Raw genomic sequence first — 9,009 nt, forward strand, 5'->3', positions numbered from 1 at the left:
CACCGCTGGCATATGCGCTGATACAGGCTATGAGATCCGTGCATACTGACAGTGTAAACTTCTTAGTGGGGCGGCAATGGCTCAGTCCATAGGGACTTGGGTTGGGAACCGGAAGGTCACCCGTTCGAGTCCCCGTCCGGACCAAAATATGGAGCATGGACTGGTGGCTGGAGAGGTGCCAGTTCACCTCCTGGGCACTGCTGAGGTGCCCTTGAGCAAGGCACCGAACCCCCTCGGGGCACCTCACCAAGGGCAGCCCCCTCACTCCGACATCTCTCCACTTTGTGCATGTATAGGTCCTGTTTGTGCCTTTCGGATCTGACAAGCAAGAGTGAAAACATTGAATTTCCCCTCAGGGGGATTAATAAAGTAAATAAACTAAACTGTCGTGCCAGAGAATGTTTCAAATTACAGTAACACTGAGTACAGTAACCACAGTTGTAATGATTCACAGCAAGTCCCAACCAGACAATAAGTGAGTTCCTCAGGTCAGGGTCGCTCACTGGGCCCCATTTTATAACAATAGAGTACTAAATATCTGGCAGAATATACAAGATAAAAGTGTCCTCAAGGAGCAAAAGCAAAAACCAGTGCCTAATAGAGTAACAATAGCAGTAAGATAAGTACAACAGTTACTAAAAATGAACTAAAATAGTGGAAAAAACAGACTGCGCCTGTTTATCTATGTTACATTAAATATGATATAATAGAGACAAGTAGTGTTGCACATGACTCAGAGAAATGATATTGCACAACATGTACAAGTGAACATGATATTAAGGAATAATATTGCACATGATGTTGTGAAAAAAAAAACAAAAAACACGATACTATGCCAAGCAGAAGATGTGTGACATTGACTAAGCAGCAGACAGATGACAGCTTATTGACAGCTGACAGAGGCCGCAATGACGGATGACAGTGCATTCAAGTGACTTATGATCAGTCCATTATAGTAGTAGAAATAGGAACTGTTTAAGTGAGCAAAATAAATCATAAAGATAACCAATGACAGCAAAGGAAAATAGCTAGAAAACTGACAGTGACAGAGGAATGTCATTTTACTGTCGTTGGTATAGAATCTACAATAAATGCAGTTACAACATCTAACTTAAAGCTCCAGTGTGTAGGAGTTAGGGGGATATATTGGGAGAAATGGAATATAATGAAATAAGTGTGTTTTCTTTAGTGTAATCACCTGGAAATAACAATTGTTGTGTCTTTGTTACTTTAGAATGAGCCGTTAATATCTACATAGGGAGCGGGTCCTTGTCTACGGAGATCACCATGTTGCACTGCCATGTTTCTACAGTAGCCCAGAACAGACAAACCAAACACTGGCACTAGATAGGGTCATTTGCATTTTCTTGTCAGCCATCATAGTCAGCAGCCCCTCCACGACAAGCAGTGTTGGGAAAACATTGATTTATAATGTGAAACTGTTTCATTCAGTGGTTTAGCTAGTTTAAATCATCTGGTCTGTTTGTTTTGGAGAAGAGGAGACCTCTGCAGATAATTAGGCTCCTGCTAAAAACCTCCTGATCATCTGGATCGGAGAAAAGGTGGGCACATATCAGCAGATGCTGTGCTGAAGTGTTGAACAGCATAGGAGAAACACTGATTTGTAACATCTAAGTTATCCCTGCATGTATTAATGACAGTATTTTTATGTACTTATTTCTTTGTTTATTATTTCACAGGTCATCCTAAGCCAGCCGGGGTGGGGAGGGGAGGGAAAGATTAGACAATGGGTCTGTTTTTCCCTTTAGCGTTTCAACAACTGCAAAATTTGTAAAACATATGGACTCACATGGATGAGATGCGCCAGTTCATATATGATTTATTAATAATATTTCACAAAGAAACTAGTCTCGCTCACCAGATCTTTCTCAAGAAAAGAAAGGTCTAGCTGGGCTGACTCTCACTTTAAGACTGGAGAAAAAAACGCTCCGGCTGCTTGTATTTCTTTCAACCAATCACAATTGTTCTGGGCGGTGCCAGCAACGGTGCGCTTGCAAAAATATTGCCGGGGGGAAACAGGTTTTGGTGTAACATGCCCACAAAAATATCGCCTACAGGACGCGAACCATGGCAGAAAAATGGCTACATCCCCGCAAGATCAAACACCACAAAAGTTAGTAAAGGACGTGTTGAAAACGGTTGAAAACTGCTACACAACCGGAGATGGTAGGGCGGGACTTCAGCGGGTGGCTCGTTCCACCAAATGACAGGCTGATCTATGTAGCGAACTTCCGCCCACTCAGACTACAAAGAAACTAAATAAAAAATTGATCACAAAAATTCAGTTTTTAGTGTACTGGTTGTAATCACCACAAGAGACCTCTACAGTTCAGATCCCGGTAAGAACCTTCTAAACAATGAACACTGAAGGAATAATAACCTGTAGAAGTTTCAGCTGGTTGCAATCTGCAGTCCTCACCACTAGATGCCACTAAATCCCTTTAAATGTTTATTAAAACTACACACATTGAAAAGTAACAGCAGAGCTGCAAATGGCTTTTTTTTCTCCAAGGTAACACTGAAACATTGAGATCATTTTTTCTCTGTATTTCAAATTTCATGCTACATACTGTGATGGACATACGGGCAAGAGTTCAAGGCACAATACTATGAGTATGTCCCAGTACTGCATGCAGCAGTGTGCACTTTATAAGGGCAGCAGCAGTTTGTGCTGAAACCAGCCACATTGTGTAAGTATTGGTTAAAAGTGATGCAACACAGGCAGATATATCCTGACTTTTATCTCTTCAAAAACAGCACCCTATTAAGTCAATAGCATCCTTCATTAAACCCTCTCTGCCTCTATACATGCCTACTACTTTGAAAACCCTACTCCAGCTTGTGATTTGGGCTTTTTGTTCAAAAATATAAAGTCTCAAGTGCAAGCCGAGATAACCCCGCTAACACCATCAACTGTTCTCACAGGCTGCGTCGCAGTGGTGAAAGAAGATCTTTTACTTTACTTTTACCACAGAGCAGAAATAACCTGAAAGTAAATAATAATTAGCATCAAAATATATTTTAAGTACCAAAACTACTTGTTATGCAGAGCGGGCCATTTCAGAATAATGCATATTGTATTACTGGATTATAATTAGTGATGCATTAATGTGTAAGCATCACTAATTGCAGCTGGTAAACGTGGGCCTCATTTTATCCACTTTATATTCTGCACAGTAGCTTAATTCACTACAATATATCAGAGTTTATTCATGGAGTTACATTTTTTAATTATCATCTGAATCTGCAAAGTAACTAATGCTGTTGAATAAATGTGGAAAATACAATATTGGTGTCCAAATTGTAGTGAAATATTAGAAGAAAGTAGTATAAAAAGGAAATACTTGTGTAAAATTGCACTTGAGTAAATGTTGCTGAGTAGTTCCAAACATTAAATAAAATAAATGATAATAACAGCATTGTAAATGGTGTAGAAAAAGTAATATTAAGTGTATTAGGTGCAATAATCCATTCATTCCTTCAAAGAACAATGGAGCTCAGCCATCAGTGGTTTTGCTTCCTCGGCACCCTGCAGGGTGAAAAGCCCAAGCTGCCAGCATACACGCTTGCTATTCCTCAAGAGAAGAGTGAACAAGCCACCATGGGACACAAACCAGTGACACGTTGAAAGGCAGCCAGAGGAGCCACCCTGCAGCTGAGGCCTCTCCACAACAGCGCTAAACACCAATTACAGGCCATCAGCGGCAGAGTGGAGGGACCCTGTGGGTTTAGAAAAGAGAGAAAGAGAGAGCTCCCTCCTTCATCCCTCTCCTCCTCTTCATGCTTTCTGCTCCAGCAGCACCATTCAAGTGGAATGAGATATCAAAGTACGAGCAAATCCTGAATTTCCATCCAAAATGATGGCACTCGAGGAATACCTCATGTAGCTGGCATAAAGCTACGGACTGTCCGTGTTATTGTCACTGTTTTCTCTGGGTCAGTCTTGAACTACGGTCCATTTTCGTCAGAACATCGAACATATATTTAGCAAAGGGTATTGATACAGTAGATTTTCAGTAATATAACAAGGGCATTGTCATTTCCATTACCATATATCTTTTCCATCACAATAAACAAAAGTAATGGAAATGACATTTTATCACACTTTAAAGAAAAACATGATAGGTAAGGTTGCTAAAGTTTGATTTAGTGTTAGCATTAAATGTTTTAAAATGCACAATGTAAAATTATGTTTTTGTTATTATTCCCGTCACATGACTGTTGCTGCCGTCACCGAGTATAAAAACTCAAAAAACCAACTACCTGAATTTACATTTTGCACGCTGTGGTAGAAATGACAATAACCCCAAAAGACAGATTGTATTTTTATACTAAAAAAAAGACATAAAACACTAATACATCTCACATTCCGTCATTTGTATGTAAAGTTAAAGGAACAGTGTGTAATATTTAGGGGGATTCAGTGGCATAGAGTGGTAAGAATTGCATAATTCAACCAGCTGAAACTTCTCCTGGTTTGAATTTCTTTAATGTTTAATGTTTACCAATAAAGAATTAATCCGCAGAGGTCACTTCCTCTTCAAAACACAAGGGCCAGGTGATTAAAACCAGTAAAAACACAGAATAAAGCAGTTTCACGTTACAAATAGGTGTTTCTCCTATGCTGTCTGGCATGTCAGACAGAGACGGCTTGATGTGTGCTCACCATTAGGGCTGCTGACTTGCCGCTTGATCGAACGTACACGCACACAATGCACTATGTCTGTGTACTTGCTGCAGCACAACTTAGCCAAAACGCACAATACTGGTGGTCTCCACTTGGGGCAGACAACAGAAATATAACCCGGAAATCAGGTAGTGCATGCTGGGTGTTGTAAACACACATGAATGCCCCCTTACACAAATGTCTTACCCCCTCAAATCAAATCTGCCGAAAAAGGCACAAAACAGAAAGGTTTTCTCATCTGTCTCCACTCCACTCCATGCTGTGTGCCGGCAGTGTGTGATCTACTGTCTCTATTATCTCTATCTATAAAATCACTATTTAGAATGCAAATGAGCCAAGATGCATCGGCATCAGGTTTCTCAGTCTCAGTGAGGCAGAATGCAGCAGTAACGTGAAGCTCCATCAAACTCGTTGTAGCGTCTCGTGTCGTGAGGTACTTAATATATAGTTAACAAGAAAAAACTAAAGTAAATATAGCAGTGTGAGCATATAGTGTGAGCCTGTCAGTGCGAACGTTTCTTCAATCACACAAGCACAGTGAGAGATGAGTGCCTGCTGCATGTCACATACTGAGGACAAATGGCCTGTGTGTGCCAGACCCCTACATAAAGCCCTGCCCAGCCTCTAGTTTTGCACGCTGGTTTTTGATAATCACAGCTTTTTTTCTAAAGTTTTTATTAACTTTTCACTCCTGCAGCTTTCAGCAGCTCAAAGGAGAGTGGAGTGAAGAGAAATCTGTTAAATTGCTAACAACAACAACAAAAAAAGACAAAAAAACCAAAACAAAACAAAACAAAAAAGTATAAAATGTTCTGCTCTAGCCTATATCTGTTGTGTTTGTTAGTTCTGTTAGTTTGAGAAGTTTTTTTTTATAAGACTAGCTTTGGTAAATACTGGTGAGGTTATTGTAATTTTTAGGTTCAAATTTATTTCATATGTCTAGATGCCTAATGGTCATCCAATAAGATAAATGTTAAGATGTTGGTTGTGCCTGGATGAAGGATATTTTTATATTATATTATATTATATATTTATATTTTTATTTTTTCTTAATTTTGATTTTATTTTTTGTTTATTTTATTTTTCAGTTTTCTTCCCTGAGGGATTGCCACCTTATTGTGGTCAGGGGGTTTGTGTGCCTCAGTGACACTAAGAGCTATACCAGCAGGAGCTTAGTCTTCAGGTGGGACACCCAAGTTGGACAGGTCTTAGGGTAGAGGCCTGACAAAGTGCAGTCCATTTCTTTAGGTTGAGGGTTGGACACACAGCTAACAACAACACAATTCCATGTAGAAAACACTGTTATCAACAACAAAACAACCGGCGAGCACATATGAGACCACAGTGACACCCTCTATAGGGCACTCACACAGCGTCCCCACATCCTGCAAGCGAGTGAGTGAGTGAGTGAGTGAGTGAGTGAGTGAGTGAGTGAGTGACCTTTATTTGTCAGCTCTACCTATGGCAAAAATGTGCTAGAGCATGATGTCCCCTTCACATTTATGCCTGCCTAGAACCGGGCTTGCTTGATATGCTTGATGAGGAAGAAGAACTATTTCACTATGTAACGGCGTGGAAACATCATAGAGATGTGGGTAGTTCCGTGACAGGTCTGTCAGCCTCTCTTCAAAAGTTCCTGCCATTGCTCCGACAGCAACTCCATTTGGTCTAATCTCACGGTCACCGTGTTCATTCGTACGAGCGCCTCGTGTCAATATTGCATCTAACTACATTAATTACACTAAAGAAAACTCACTTGATATCCCCCTAAATCCCACACACTGGACATTCAAGTATTTGATTTACCTGCATTTATTGTAGATGCTAAACATGCAGTTTTATATCTATGACAGTAAAATGACATATGTATTTCTCTGTCATTTTCATAGTTATTTCTCTTTGTTGTCATTGGTTGTCTTTATGATTTATTTTGCCCACTTAAACAGTTCCTGTTTCTTTGACTATCTAATGGACTGATCATAAGTCACTTGAATGCACTGTCATCCGTCATTGCGGCCTCTGTCAGCTGTCAATAAGCTGTCATCTGTCTGCTGCTTAGTCAATGTGATGTATCTTCTACTAAGCAGAGGATTGTGGGTCAGAATAGCCAGAACAGCATGCTGGCAGTCATACTGTAAAATGCAACCAGATGCAGTCAAACATCCTGGTATTTTTGGCATACTGTATTTGGCATACTATACTAAATCTTGTTCTGGCATACCAAATAGTTGGTGGTGGAACATGAGGGCTTCTAACTACGGTGGCTGATGTGAAAACATGTATGACCCTATCTAGAGCCAGTTTTTGGTGTGTCCATCCCGTGCTACTGTAGAATCATGGCAGTGCAACTTGGCGGCCTCCATAAACAAGGACCCATTCCTTATGTAGATGAAAACAGCTCATTCAAAGGTAAGGAAAATGCAACAGTTCTTGTTTTCAGGTGATTATACACTAAAGAAAACATATTCATTACATTACATTTGATTTCTGCAAAACTGGACTGTCCAAAATCTGGCCCAGGGACAACAACCACACGTAAAAGGTCATATTTAAATATATATACAGTACAGGCCAAAAGTTTGGACATACCTTCTCATTCAATGCGTTTTCTTTATTTTCATGACTATTTACATTGTAGATTCTCACTGAAGGCATCAAAACTATGAATGAACACATGTGGAGTTATGTACTTAACAAAAAAAGGTGAAATAACTGAAAACATGTTTTATATTCTAGTTTCTTCAAAATAGCCACCCTTTGCTCTGATTACTGCTTTGCACACTCTTGGCATTCTCTCCATGAGCTTCAAGAGGTAGTCACCTGAAATGGTTTTCCAACAGTCTTGAAGGAGTTCCCAGAGGTGTTTAGCACTTGTTGGCCCCTTTGCCTTCACTCTGCGGTCCAGCTCATCCCAAACCATCTCGATTGGGTTCAGGTCCGGTGGCTGTGGAGGCCAGGTCATCTGCCACAGCACTCCATCACTCTCCTTCTTGGTCAAATAGCCCTTACACAGCCTGGAGGTGTGTTTGGGGTCATTGTCCTGTTGAAAAATAAATGATCGTCCAACTAAACGCAAACCGGATGGGATGGCATGTCGCTGCAGGATGCTGTGGTAGCCATGCTGGTTCAGTGTGCCTTCAATTTTGAATAAATCCCCAACAGTGTCACCAGCAAAACACCTCCACACCATCACACCTCCTCCTCCATGCTTCACAGTGGGAACCAGGCATGTGGAATCCATCCGTTCACCTTTTCTGCGTCTCACAAAGACACGGCGGTTGGAACCAAAGATCTCAAATTTGGATTCATCAGACCAAAGCACAGATTTCCACTGGTCTAATGTCCATTCCTTGTGTTTCTTGGCCCAAACAAATCTCTTCTGCTTGTTGCCTCTCCTTAGCAGTGGTTTCCTAGCAGCTATTTGACCATGAAGGCCTGATTCGCACAGTCTCCTCTTAACAGTTGTTCTAGAGATGGGTCTGCTGCTAGAACTCTGTGTGGCATTCATCTGGTCTCTGATCTGAGCTGCTGTTAACTTGCGATTTCTGAGGCTGGTGACTTGGATGAACTTATCCTCAGAAGCAGAGGTGACTCTTGGTCTTCCTTTCCTGGGTCGGTCCTCATGTGTGCCAGTTTCTTTGTAGCGCTTGATGGTTTTTGCGACTCCACTTGGGGACACATTTAAAGTTTTTGCAATTTTCCGGACTGACTGACCTTCATTTCTTAAAGTAATGATGGCCACTCGTTTTTCTTTAGTTAGCTGATTGGTTCTTGCCATAATATGAATTTTAACAGTTGTCCAATAGGGCTGTCGGCTGTGTATTAACCTGACTTCTGCACAACACAACTGATGGTCCCAACCCCATTGATAAAGCAAGAAATTCCACTAATTAACCCTGATAAGGCACACCTGTGAAGTGGAAACCATTTCAGGTGACTACCTCTTGAAGCTCATGGAGAGAATGCCAAGAGTGTGCAAAGCAGTAATCAGAGCAAAGGGTGGCTATTTTGAAGAAACTAGAATATAAAACATGTTTTCAGTTATTTCACCTTTTTTTGTTAAGTACATAACTCCACATGTGTTCATTCATAGTTATGATGCCTTCAGTGAGAATCTACAATGTAAATAGTCATGAAAATAAAGAAAACGCATTGAATGAGAAGGTGTGTCCAAACTTTTGGCCTGTACTGTATATATACACAGATCAATACACAAATCCCCCTCTCAGGGTTCTGGACTTGGGATGAAACCCTCCATGCATTGTGAGAAGCTTGCTTGTCTTGATACCAGTGGCCTCTAT

The sequence above is a fragment of the Epinephelus fuscoguttatus genome, linkage group LG18 (assembly GCF_011397635.1).
Source record: "Epinephelus fuscoguttatus linkage group LG18, E.fuscoguttatus.final_Chr_v1".
Lineage (NCBI taxonomy): Eukaryota > Metazoa > Chordata > Actinopteri > Perciformes > Serranidae > Epinephelus > Epinephelus fuscoguttatus.